The sequence below is a fragment of the Ascaphus truei genome, chromosome 2 (assembly GCF_040206685.1).
Source record: "Ascaphus truei isolate aAscTru1 chromosome 2, aAscTru1.hap1, whole genome shotgun sequence".
In the NCBI taxonomy this organism is placed as follows: domain Eukaryota; kingdom Metazoa; phylum Chordata; class Amphibia; order Anura; family Ascaphidae; genus Ascaphus; species Ascaphus truei.
The window spans coordinates 110,450,339-110,465,411 of NC_134484.1; positions in this window are offsets into that span (position 1 = coordinate 110,450,339).

Consider the following 15,073-nt stretch of genomic DNA (forward strand, 5'->3'; position numbering starts at 1 on the left):
GACAGCCTTAGATTTGAAAGAACTTAGACATGGTGGTGGATGTAAGAGTCTCTGGTAGGTTGTTCCAGTTTTGGGGTGCACGGTAAGAGAAGGAGGAGCGGCCGGATACTTTGTTGAGCCTTGGGACCATGAACAGTCTTTTGGAGTCTGATCTCAGGTGATAGGTGCTGCATGTGGTAGGGGTGAGGAGCTTGTTCAGGTAGCTGGGTAGCTTGCCCATAAAGAATTTTAAGGCAAGACAGGAAAGGTGAACTTTGCGCCTAGACTCGAGTGATGACCAGTCTAGTTCTTTGAGCATTTCGCAGTGATGTGTGTTATAGTTGCATTGGAGAACAAAACGACAAATTGAGTTGTAGAGGGTGTCAAGTTTGCTAAGGTGGGTTTGAGGTGCCGAGCCATATACTATGTCCCCATAGTCAATAATTTGCATTAGCATCTGCTGTGCGATATATTTTCTGACCAGGAGACTTAGGGAGGATTTGTTCCTGTAAAGTACCCCTAGTTTGGCGTAGGTCTTGGTTGTCAGGGTATCAATGTGCATCCCGAATGTTAAGTGGGAGTCAAACCATATACCCAGGTATTTAAAACTAGTAACAGGAGTTAGGGTGGTGTTAGCGTTGGTTCTAATCTGGAGCTCAGTTGCTTTATTTTTGTTAAATAAATATGACACGGTGTAATATGACGTGTTGTTGTTCATCTGAGATTGCATTTACCTAATTTTAAGACCTGCTAAGGAACAGATGATTGTTATTATGTCCTGATGTGTAAAACCATAGAATTCAAAGAGGGTGTACTTTCTTTTTCACACAACTGTGTGTATAAGTGTATGTATGTATATGTATGTATGTATGTATGTATGTATGTGTTTATATATATGTAACGCCCTTTCCCTATGCCTAAGGGAACCACGCGGGCGACTACTACACCTGCTGCTATACCTGTTGCTCACAGGAGGCCTAAGCCGGTTCCTTTGGGAGCCTGGGGTGAGCTCTTTCTCCTTACGTGCAGCGCCTCCACCTATGAGGGATCTCAGCGTTGGTGGGATAACACCTCACAGGAACTGTATACACAGTAGTAAGCAATACACCACACAAAGTATATACTAATCTTTACTGTACACACTAAACACAGATAACACAATAAACTCTACCCACAGTATAACACAGTGACCCAACACATGGTGGTTCCCCCAAAGTACTGAGGGTGCTGTGGCACCAATAACCTGTGGTCTCCGTCACAGCAATCCACACCCAAGTGTGAGGTCGCGCTTCCCCCTGTAACTGTTGGTGCACATTGGGTACCTGCCTGGGTACTCCAATACGGTGCTGATTGTCGTGGTGGGTTGGAGCAGGTCCCAAGTAGCGGGGCCTCCAATACAAATCCCCTCTCTCCTAAAGGGTTCAGATCCTCCCCGCCATGTGAGCTGCAGCAGGAGGGTCTCACAAAATGTCTGTAGGGCCTCTGACCTGGTCCCAGACCGCCGAGCACCGCATGTCCTTCTAGTCGCCAGCGCAGAAGTACAGTGCTAGTATAAAGGGGAGCGTCTCTATCTGGGGCCTTCCCTACAACACTGTCTCCAACGTGACTCAGGGCTAACTGGGACCTAGGGGGCAAGATCTAGGCCTAACCCAGGAAGCTTCTGCTCCCCGGACACTTCCTGTCTCCTTGGTGCCTCCGTCCAGACTGGTTCGCGGGCTCTCAACACGCGGAGGATATCCTGTCCCTCCTGCTGCTAAACTATAGTATACTTCATACTTTGTCGTGCCTTACACCGGTGTGCATGCGCCAAGCTATCCCTAGGACGACCAGAGGACGCTTTATCACTACGTATGCGCCAGGTGATTACCTTGACTAACGGAAGATGCTCCACTGGTGCGCATGCGCCAGACAAGCACTAAGACAAGCAGAGGATGCTACATCATGGCCTGCCAAGTGGTTACTATGGACGCTTTGTGCTTAGCGATCTATGAGCCGGGATTCCCTATGACGTAAGCAATATGGTGGAGCCTTACATAAGATATTCAGCACATGATGACATTTTCGTGGTTTCAATGATTTTTAATTGTTTTGGAGTAATTGTTTAATTGTTAGGTACTATTGTCTACACTTTGGGTATATATATGTGGTGTCTCTGTCAGTCTTCCCTTACATCTCCCTGAGGAAGGCCCCGTTTTGAGGACCGAAATGTTGGTTTAGATGTAACACTTTTTCACCAATACACTTTTGTTGAAAAACCAAGTTTTGAGTGCTGCCTCTTGATTGCCTGACTTCGGAACGGTATCGTGGATAGATAGATAGAATCAGTAACATTTCTATAAAAAACGAATAAGCTTCATTTACAATAAAAAGGGGAATCATGTAGATCCAGTCATCCACTCATCAAAATAACACGTCCACAGAGGATTGGATACTGGAAAAACTAGGACCCACACAATCAAGCAGCCCCAGATCAAAAAAGGGATTCAATCCTGCTTGCAGTTGTTGTATGCGAGGAATGTAGCTTAGAGTTGGCGTCCTCGTAAAGGTGGATGGATGGCAACTTCCGGGTATCCGTCGTCACGGTATCGCATAGCTGCGTGATGACTTCACCACAACCAGTTTGGCGCCTAAATGACACTTCATCAGGGGTTGGTTTGAAAGACCCTAAAGCAAGGTTTAAATACCAAAAGATAATACCTTCAAGCCAATCAGGATCACACCAGGTCATTAATAGTACTGTAAGACAACCAATCAGAGTAATGCATGCCAATATGCATAGAAACAGCTACACACATAGCAATACATAAAATACAACTAAACAGAAATAATACATAAAGCAATTATACATGAAACATAAAATAACATGGAAACTTATAACAGAAATGAAAAATGAAAATAGAATAGACAGATGAAACATGTACTAATGTATATAATCACATTCATTACCCAAATGATAAAGAGCATCATAACCACAGAAAATATTAGTAAAGATGGATACCGAAAAGAAGGACATCCATATCAAGAAATTACTCTAAAAAATTAACAAAGGTCAAGGTAAAATGATAAACCTAATGATCTATAGAGGTTTCATTTTAAATTAAAAATATCAATAGTACTATATAAGATTAATATGAGAGTCTTAAATATATAAACTCATAAAACAAAACAAAAAATAGACCTAGATAAGTGAACTTAGCTTGAAAATAAAAAGAACATCCACATATCATAACTCGTAATATCAAAAAATGATTGCTAAGGAATAAATTATCATATGAACTCTGCTTTCTATGTATTCTGTACACAGCAATTAAATAAAAAGCAGCAAACACTTAGAATGAAGGATTTAGTGGTCATAGGGTAATAAATAAAGCAGATCCTATTTTGAGATTTTGAGATCAATTAGTTAAGTAAATCTCCTGGTGCTTTACTGCCAAGGGTATAAATCCAAAATTGTTCCTTCTGGAGGACAATATGGTCTCTGTCCCCTCTCCTTGGATCTCTGGGAACAATTTCAATCCCTCTAAAATGCAGTCCATCAGTTTTGCCCTCATAATGGGTCAAAAAATGCTGCGCCAATTTGTGTAGCTTCTTCCCTTTATCCAAATTGCATTGGGCATTTTTGATCCCATTAATATGTTCACCAATCCTCGTTTTAAGTGGTCTAGTTGTTTTACCAACATACCACAGATTGCATGGACAATCAATGATATACACAACAAATGTTGTTAAACAATTAATAAATTGTGTAATTTTGTGTGTTTGTCAGTATTTACATCACATATGCTTTTATCACGCGTCATGTGTTTGCACATAACATTTTCCACATATGTAGTTCTCTACTGGTCTAGATAGAATTAGAGGAATGTTTTTAATATTTCTTGCCTTTCTAAATGCTATTTTGGGTTTCGTTGTGATTTTATCCTGTAGAATAGAGTCCATTTGGAGGACACCCCAATGTTTCTGTAAGATCTTTCTGATCTTATTCTCTTGCTTACAGAACCCAGTAATGAATAATGATGTATTACCAAACTTATTCACCGCCACTTTGGTTTTGTGTTTATTGGGGATTAGCAATTGATCTCTAGGCTAATCTTGACTTTTTTGGATGGAGTTACTAACAAGTAATGAATCATAGCCTTTATCAGTAAAACCCTTGGCTAAAACTCCAGATTGTTCGTCAAAATCTGATACCTGAGAGCAAGTTCTACGAACTCATAGCATTTGGCCATATGGGATGTTATTAAGCCACTTGCTAGAGTGATTGCTCCGATAGTCTAGGTATGAATTTTCTTCAACTTGTTTAAAGTAAGTTTTTGTAATGATATTATTATTCTCAATTTTTAAATTGAGGTCTGTAGACGGAACGTTCACAGAGGTACACAATTAGGAGGCTTTCATAAGGTGAAATTATAATAAGGCTTTATTGTGCCTTTTCCTTTTCACCAGGAAAACATCCAAACAAGGGGGGGGGGGGGGAACAAAGCTTCTATTCTAGTGAAACACTATGCAATTAATTCACATCTCTCTTAGTCAAGCATTTCTAGCAGCCCCAAAACATATAGCATGAAAGAAGCAGATATAAGCAGTCTCTTAATATTGAAAGTCTTATCTGTTAGCTGCTGTAGAGTAAGCTTCTCTGCTCTCCTGGAACCGCACCCGTGCGTGCACAGAAAATATCAGCATCCAGGTTTAGAAGTCTTATTTGGTGTCTTACAATCAGCTATGCTGGGCAGAGCTTAAGACATGTGGTGTCTCCAAATGTCAGCTCTCAGTCAGAGCTAAGGAGTCACTTTCTGTCTCAACAGAAAGGCTTTTGTAAGCTATCTAAATCAGGCAGGTGGTGTTTATTAATTGACTACCAGCAGTTAACCACCACACTTCTAGATTAAAGGCACATTACTTGAACAGGGATTACTCCCCTGTTACAAGGTCCAAGAAATTAATCTCACTACTGTGATTTGCACCACTAAGTACAAGATTTCTATAATTTGTATTTAAATAACTGATAAATCTATTGAGATTTTCCATGGTCCCTGCCCAAACAATCAAGATATCATCTGTATATTTTCGATAATATTTAAGATGTTTACTGAATAATTTGTATTCCAGAGGAAACCTAGCTCCCATTTCCCCATAAACAATCCCGCATAATTTGGTGCAAATCATGCAGTATCCAATCCTCTGTGGACGTGTTATTTTGTTGAGTGGATGACTGGATCTATATAATCCTCTTTTTTATTGTAAATGATACTTGTTCGTTTTTTATATAAATTTTTACTGAATTGCAATTGATTTTGTTTTTCCTCTTGCACCCTTTTTTTGTTTTATATGTTCCGATTGACCCCGCTGACCACGGGAGAATAGGAGCTGCAGAGGGACGACTATTCTTGCTTGGACGATATAAAGATTTTTGGTACATCGCGCACTGTACCTTCTCTCTACATTTGTCTCATTAATACCGCCCTATTTTTAGGGTTCTACGATTGATGCCCACTGCCATGGAACATTCCTCAGGAAAATAAAATTACGGTAAGATTGTGAAACAATTTTCTATTTTCCTGAGCATATCCATGGCAATGGCACCAAATAGGGTGGCTGGAGATAAAAGTCGTACAACATACTGATACTGCACAAATGCCTCAATTTTGTATGGACAACAGCCTGAATTACTTCCCTGCCAAAGCATGTGTCTGCTGATGCCTTTACATCTAAATGATAAAATGTAGCCATGGATCTGGTGAAACAAGTCCATAAACCTTCTGGAAGCTGCCTCTCTTGTGCAGTGTAAGTTTTCTTGATGCGTGAAATAATCCAGAGACACAGTAGCTTTTGAGGCAGCTTATCCCTTTCTTTTCCCTGAAGGGAAAATGAAGAAACTTTCTGAACTTTTGAATTGTTTTGTATAGCAAGGTTTATATTGAGACACCTTACAAACTCCAAAGAATGTAGAAGTTGCTCTTTATGATTCCCTGGCATCAGGCAGGATGATGGTAATATTTCCTGGTTTAAATGAAAAAATGACATGACCTTAGGCAAATATTGGACCACTGATCGTAGTACTACCTTGACCTTAACAGAGTTTTAGTTAGCACTTGTAAAACAAGGGGCAGATCCCACAGGGGAAGAGGTACCCTGACTTGTGGCTTTATCCAATACATACCTAAAAAAAAATGTGCTATCAGATCTAGGGTAGCCTCGTAAGGCAGATAGTGCCGAGACTTGTACATTCAGTGAACTGGTACCGAGTCTCAGGTCAAAATCTCTTTGCAAGACTTCCAAAAATGGATGCTATAGATGGTTTTACATAAAATCCATATTGGAGAGATTGCACAAATAATGGAAACTCTGCCATATCCTGTGATACACTTTAAAAGTAGAGGCCTTTCTTGCTTGCCTTAAAGTTTTAATAACTTTCTTGTATAAGCCTCTCTTGTGTAGTATGCCCCGCCCCGCTCAACATCCAGGCCATCAAAGGCGAACTCTCTGGTTTGGGATAAAATAGTGTCCCTTGTGATAGATCTGTCATCACTGATAACTTCCACGATAAAATGTAGCCATGGATCTGGTGAAACGAGTCCTTAAACCTTCTGGAAGCTGCCTCTCTTGTGCAGTGTAAGTTTTCTTGATGCGTGAAATAATCCAGAGACACAGTAGCTTTTGAGGCAGCTTATCCCTTTCTTTTCCCTGAAGGGAAAATGAAGAAACTTTCTGAACTTTTGAATTGTTTTGTATAGCAAGGTTTATATTGAGACACCTTACAAACTCCAAAGAATGTAGAAGTTGCTCTTTATGATTCCCTGGCATCAGGCAGGATGATGGTAATATTTCCTGGTTTAAATGAAAAAATGACATGACCTTAGGCAAATATTGGACCACTGATCGTAGTACTACCTTGACCTTAACAGAGTTTTAGTTAGCACTTGTAAAACAAGGGGCAGATCCCACAGGGGAAGAGGTACCCTGACTTGTGGCTTTATCCAATACATACCTAAAAAAAAATGTGCTATCAGATCTAGGGTAGCCTCGTAAGGCAGATAGTGCCGAGACTTGTACATTCAGTGAACTGGTACCGAGTCTCAGGTCAAAATCTCTTTGCAAGACTTCCAAAAATGGATGCTATAGATGGTTTTACATAAAATCCATATTGGAGAGATTGCACAAATAATGGAAACTCTGCCATATCCTGTGATACACTTTAAAAGTAGAGGCCTTTCTTGCTTGCCTTAAAGTTTTAATAACTTTCTTGTATAAGCCTCTCTTGTGTAGTATGCCCCGCCCCGCTCAACATCCAGGCCATCAAAGGCGAACTCTCTGGTTTGGGATAAAATAGTGTCCCTTGTGATAGATCTGTCATCACTGATAACTTCCACGATTGATCCTTTCGCGCACTGACGAGTAGAGGAAACCATATTGTGCATGAAAAAAATAATAATAAAAAAATTGAATGATAGCCACTTCTTCTGCCTTGTTCTGTTTTATCTTTTTGTGTACCAGCGATAATAGAAGTACTGGAGGAAAGATGTAGCTAGACGGAAATCCCATCTGAATGAGAGAGCATCTGTGTGACCTATTCTTGAACGTAAACTTCCTGTTTATGACTGAAACCATCAAATCGACCTGAGGTCTTCCCCATTTCTGAACTATCTTGAGAAAGATGTTGTCTGATAGGGACCATTCCCCTGGTGCCACAGTCTGCAAACTTGGAAAGTCTGTCTGTGAATATAGGTTTGCTGGACTATGCTATGAGGTCTTTGAGATGCTTTTTTGCCCACTTGAATGTAGGACAAAACTCTTCTAACAAGAGACTTCTTGTACCCTCTTGATTTCTTAGATACATTACTGTCGTGAAATTGTCTGATCTGACCTTTAAGCTTTTCCCTTTGATTTCTTGAGGAAATAAGATTATCGCTTGCATTACTGCTCGTTTCTAAATATGTGTGAAACTAGATGTTCTGCCTTTTTGGAACAATCAATACACACTTACCCACTTAAGCAAAGTGGCACAGTGAGGTTTGAATGTACCCCATGGAACTATTGATGCAGAGTGCTTATTTTAAAAGTTGGCTACATCCAAGACAACAAGAGGCTCAAAGTGAATGAAGATACTGTGAAAAAATTATGAGACCGTAGGCAAACCATAATTTCTGGAAAAACTAGCAGAGGGAGAGAAAAATAAATGTATGAATGAAAACAAAAAACTATACACCAAAAAAAAAAAAAGAATTGTCATTACATGAAGCAAAACCTTTTTTTACTTTAATAAACAAGTTAAGATTTTGCTATAAGAAAAACAGTTTATTTTTTAGAAATGCTTGTCATTCAGTGAATTTGTACGATGTGTTGCAGTTCTCACTGCACTAAAGACGGGTCTTCTACTTCTATTTGACGAGTACAGCACATACAGATAAAGCCTGATTTATGTGAAATTTCCACCTGAAAGTGTGCACCTCATCCGTGGCCACACCACACACCTCGCCACACTGAGCCCGAACTGACCTCGTTTATCGTTAGCTGGAATTATTATTTGTTTTGTTGCAGTTCAGGGCATGTCTGGCAGGTGGCGCACTGAATATCTTTGTCTATGATAGTCTTGATGCTACATTGCAGTGTCTGAAGCAGGCATCTGAGGAGAAGATAACATGTACACGTGTCTTTGTCTTTCACACTTTGTTAAAAAACACTATGCATTTAAGGAACTGTCTCGTAACTGTTGTACTGTGCTGTGCATGGCATGGAACATGGTGCTTACTCCATGCCACACAAGACCAGCTTACAGTTATGCCTATATAATATATTGCACCATTCAAGTCAGGACAGATAAGAATGCAACTCTATCTGATATCTATAAGTATATCGTTGATATCGTATAGGTATGACTTCTACAAACAAACACCAAACCAAGAAGGGAGGAGGAATTCTAATATAGATGCAACTTAATTGCTTTATTAGAACACCTCTGTGTCCCGGTAAGAGGGGCGGGTGTTGGGCACTGCATGCATCGTGAATGGGTATGTTCGATCATGACAGCTTTGGAAGGAACAAGAGATTGGTCACGACCAAAAGATAGAATAAAAGGCCATCCCGAACCGATCCCTCCAATCTACCTTCAATACATTACCTGCTCCAACTTGAGAGCTTGCCTCAATACCATTACCAGTACGGACCAACCAAGTCTGAAAATAGAAGAAACTTTATCAAAACTACCTGCCCTTACATGAGTACCTGCCTCCACCTAAGTACTTGCTCCAATACCATTACCAATACAGACCAACCAACTCCGAAAACAAGATGAACCTACATCCCAACTACATCATCAACACGAACATCTGTACATACAGCACACCCTTTGCATCAACAACAGGTCACTGAAGAAGATTGTACATTTGGAAGAAGAGCGGAGAAATTTGTATTATTGTATTTTTCATAAAGTCATTTTCTGTAATCTAATTAAAAAGTATTTTAAAATATAATTTTTTTTTTTTTTGCCATCTGAAATATTTAGTGGAAAAAGTGGTGGGTTATATTTAAATACCGTTACATATGATATTGTATCGTACTAAATGAGCGGGAATAAGGGACGCGTTACATTCCATTTAGATTTTTAAGACAAATTAGCACACTACTAGCCTACTATAATTTCTGCGGAGTATTGCAACCAACGGTAAAGCTCAATTTTCCCAGCTGCGATGCATTCGCAGGATAACTGCGAGCAGCCGAAAAATTATCGGGGGCGCGTACACATCATCTGTAAGACAAATGTGCCAGTAAATTATGCTATTTCTTTTTGTACGTATTTTTATCTTGTTGTAGTAGTAACAATACACGTAACGAAGAACAGAAACCCAACTTAAAGCACTCTTCCTCCCTGAGCTGTATGATTGGTTAGTTGGTTAAAATAAAACTTTATTGATCATAATTGCTAAATTAAGGGTGATTAAAATATACAGACAATGGACACTAACTACCCTCCTATCTTAGAGACACAAGAGATGTCCTAAAAAGATTAGAGGGTATAGTGATGTCCAAAGACACAATAATCGTCAGTCTAGATGTCGAAGGACTCAAAGCGATTACCTATTTTCTAAAGACTAGAGACTGCCTGTACCAGACACACAATACATTCATAGCTGATCTTCTTGAATTTGTTTAACAAGAAATTATTTTCTTTTTGGAAACAAGTTCTATCACCAGGTCCAAGGAACTGCCATGGGCACCAAATGTGCACCTTCATACGCCAATCTGTACGTGGGTTGATGGGAGACGCAGATATTTTATTCCGAACAACAGGAAATATACACATCTCACATTTATTTATGGATACGCTATATCGATGATGTGATGATGCTGTGGAACGGACCAATTGATATATTAAAACAGTTCATTAATATACTGAATACTAATCAATTGAACCTACGCCTGACTCTTGAATATGATCTGAACACTATTGTGTTTTTAGACTTACGTATTTCAAGAGGTGTAGACGACTCCATAGTAACAACAATTTTTAGGAAATCTACCGTGACAAACAGCTTACTTATAGCCAGCAGTCACCACCCTAGGACACTAGTGAATGTTATTCCCATAGGCCAATTCCTACGGCTCAAGAGGAACTGCAGCTCTAATGATGAGTTTGAAAAACAGTCTGCACCCATGTCCAGGCGATTCTACGACAGAGGCTACAGCAAGAGGGTGGTAAAACTGGCCTACAAAAGGGCAAAATATACACTCCGGAGAGAACTGTTGAATGACACTGCACCTACACCCAAAGATAGAGTGGTACGCTTTGTAGGGACATTCAATAAACAATGGCACAATGCAAGAGATATACTTCAAAGACATTGGCATGTCCTTATGGCAGATACTCAGATCAAAGATGTATTACACCCCTATCCATCAATGGTCAGCAGGTGAGTGCGGAACTTAAAGGATCTATTAGTTCACAGTCACTTTAATGCAATCCAACCGAGAACATGGCTCCCGGCAAAACCCATGGGATTGTTCTGCTGCAGCAGATGCAAAGCATGTCAGCACATGAAAACCACAAAATAATTCTCAAATTGGGACAAATCAAAGGTGCATCATATACGAAAGTTCATCAACTGTCTTAGTTCAGGTATCATTTACCAAGGAGAGTGTACAGTATATGCGGAAAAATCTATGTACAGTAGGCAAAACAAGACGCCTACTAAAACAGAGGGTACTAGAGCATATTGTACCATTCGCAACCAAGCTGATAAGCCACTGGCTAGGCATATAAACAATTGCCACCATGGAGACATCACAGCCATTAAGTTTCTAGGCATCGACCAGATCACATGTGGCCCTAGACTTTTGCAGACATACTGTAGGCAAAGTGGATCTATACTTTAAAAACACTTTCACCCAATGGCCTCAATGAAGGTTTCCTGTTCACATCCTTTATCTAAGCATTAGGACTTATGGCTCAGGTTACTTACCATCAACAAACTGGGCCAGGTATTAGCTCATTAGCCTCTTTCAATTTTCTGATACTATCTAACATCACATTAACTTTATAAGCCATCTGCCTCATGCCATTACTTGTCAGCGGGGGTTCAATAAATCCTGACATTAGTCTATAATTAACATTACAGAAAATGAACATGATCACAACAAAGTGGAAGTCCTGTATCCACCAGAGGGCAGTTACTATAAACTACCCTATCCACTATATTGACATACACAGGATGCAATAATATGATCACTAATTATCTAAAATACATGTAATTCTTTTACTGTTACCACTATGGGAGGGAGTCACATCCCTCTTTTGCCCATTTATTTTTATTTAGGACACCAAACTATGCACTAAATACCCACTCAATTATGTGATTATTATGTTCAGAAAATGGATAGGTTACAACAGTATAACAGTCAAATAGGCAGTATTTAGACTGATTATACTTATTGTGCAGGAACTTCAGTGTACTTGCAAATAGCTACGTATGAAACTATGGGGGCTATGCACTAAGCTCCGATAAGTCACTTTTAGACCGCAAAGTGCTCATCGATCATGATTTTTGGCTCAACCCGATGCACTAAGCTACGCAAACAGGCACTTTGCGGTCTAAAAATGACTTTTTTTAGGAATTTTTTCTAAGTCCAACTTTGCTCGATCGCAACCCTGTTTTGCGTGAAATTCTGCCCTTAAGCGGGATGCACTAAGCAACGCAACCTTAGCAAACGCGTAAGTTACGTTGATCAGAACACACACAAATAATCAGCCAGGATTATATAAAGCCCCCTAATGTTGCACTCAAAAGCAGGTGACAAGGTAAGTACAATATCACTACATAGAAGGCCACAGAATAGCCTAACCCTGAAATAGGGTAACCGCCAAAGGTCACAAAAGGAAAATAATAAATACTTTAATCAATAACTAAAAACCGACGAAACACAATAAAATGCACAGAGGTGCAGGGATAAAATCCCCAGATGTGAGGAGTCACGGAACAAAAACAGGAATGGGTAATGTTCCCAAATAACACAGCTATATAATGCAATCTGCAGAGAACTGTGTGCAGCAGCACCGTATCCCATATAATCATAGACTGCTGTGAGCCAGAAGGGACAAGCAGGTTTAGTGTGTAACCCCGTAGAGTAGGTGCAAGGTGGCCCGCAAGTAAATACACATGGAACCGGACCGGTAGGTTCCTGTATCTAATGGAGCAATAATGTATGCCCTGTGCCTGCAATGCGCTCACATACAACCTGTCAGGCAGTCTCTTGCAGCTGGTATAGTAGCAGCGTGTGCCCCGCAAATCATCTGGAGCTTCCCGTGTCTCCTACCACAAGCCGGTCTCACATGGTACGGTAGCCAATCAGAGCGTGGGAAATACATCCCAACTCTGATTGGCTCTAGTACCATGTGACACGCTTTCAAAGACGTCACATCTGTTCTCCCCCAAGCCTCTGTCACATGGTCTACTAGAGCCAATCAGAGATGGGATGGAGTTCCCATGCTCTGATTGGCTACGGTACCATGTGAGACCGGCCATGTTTCTTTTAATGACGTCATCTTAAAGGTAATTGAAGCAAAGCCATTCTGATTGGCTATGCTTTCATTGCCTTTAAATGACGTCATCATTTTTTTTCTCATCGGCCAAATCACATGTTTTTCACGGCCCAATCAGGACCGTGGGAAACATTTGACCAAAATGTGATGTCATAGGCCTATAAAAGCCTATGTCGTCTCATTTTGAAGCTAGTCGCCGAGGAGGGAACATCTCCCCTCCTAAGAAGAGAAGAAGGGCGTGGGGTAAGAAGACGGAAGAAGCCGGAAGAAGATGGAAGAAGACCCCAGAAGACCCCAAAGAAGAAAGAAGACACAGACGTGGATTTGTTATGGTTTTTTATTTTATGGCTTACCTGTGGATTGGTTCCTGTGCTTCCGGGTCGCTTGGCTTTCGGAGAGTGGACATCTAATGGTGAGTAAACAAAAGAAAAGTTTATAATTTTTACTTTTACAGGTTTTATGATTTTTCATTCATGTCTTTTATTTTTTCACTCCCATTTAATGCCCATTAATGTATCTATGTATATAATACATTCACGGACACTGAATGGGTGTATTGTATCTGAATTTTGTATGTAAATGCTTTGTATTTTATGCTGTATTATTGCCCCTGTATGTTATGTTTATCTATCTGTATGGATAGACATACAGGGATAATAATTGATTGTTTGGCTCATGTTTAGGTTCTTTTCATGTATGGATAATGTATTTAGCATCTTTATTTTGTCATTGTTGAGAATAATGTAATTTGTATTTAGCTAAAGGCTTCTTTATGGTAGTAAGATTAGCATGATGGTGGTTACTTTAAATTAGAATTGTTTTGGCAATGGTTTAGCTTTAGCAATTGAATAGGGAATTGTATAATTGATTTGTATTGTATTTTAATTGTTTGAGAAATGGATTAATTGATTGATGCTAATTGTATTGATGTTGGTTACTTTCTAATTGATTTTCAGGATGGCATTGGTGGTTAGGGGACATTGTTCATAGTGTATTTTATTGTTACATATATTTTGCATAGTGTTATATGATGCACAGATTATTTGCATCATGTACACACTCAATGCAATTGTGTGACATTTCATAGACATTTGTGTAGCTGCAGTTTGGTTTTTTTATATTTGCAATAGCTGCTGGATTTATTTTAACATGCAATGTGGTGGTTTTAAGATTAAAAATTCATGTTTTGATTTGTGGATGTTTTATGTGTTTCATAATGGGCAAATAATATATTATCCATAACTGGATAATAGTTATTTTGCACATTATTGTACTGTATGTGTTGGGGGGGGGTGTATTGGCCCCCAAGGGGGTGTATTAGCCCCAATGGTATATGGGTAGGCCTCTCTTGTGGGTAGTGGGTGAGGGTGGTTAGGCCTCACGGGGTGGGGGGTTAGAGTGGGTGGGTATGTAGGCCTCCCGAGTGGTGGGTGAGGGTGGGTTAACCCCTTAATGACTGTAGCGGTTAATAACCGCTAAGGTGATTAAGGGGTTAGGGGACATTACATTGGCTATTGTAATTGTTGTGCATGTTTTACAGCACCGTAGGGGCATGGGCAGAATGAAGATGAGGATGAAGACGGCCTTCATCGTGGGTGGATGTAAAACGTAAGTGTTAAATGTTTTGACTGTATTTATTGTAATTTATATGTATTTAAAATGGGCAAATGCATTATTATCCATATGTGGATAATAGTAATTTTGCCCATTACAGTACTGTATGTGTTGGAGGGCGGGGGGGATGTGTGTTGTTTATTGGGGGCAATTGTCCCCAATAAACATGCTAATATGCCTTAACCCTTTCATTGCCTTAGCGGCTATCCGCTAAGGTAATGAAGCTGCATTAATGTATTTTTATTAATAGTGTGCGGGAGCAGGGGTCCCCTGAGCTGAACCGCATTGATTTCTGCCTCAGAGACCCCCTGCTTCCCGAGTTACAGGCCCCGGTTTGGGGCATCGGTGCCAGTGCGGACGCCATCTTTATAGAGCCCACGTCGCGTCTTGGACGCTATAAAGATGGCGGCGGCACTGGCACCCGATGCCCCATACCGGGGCCTGTAA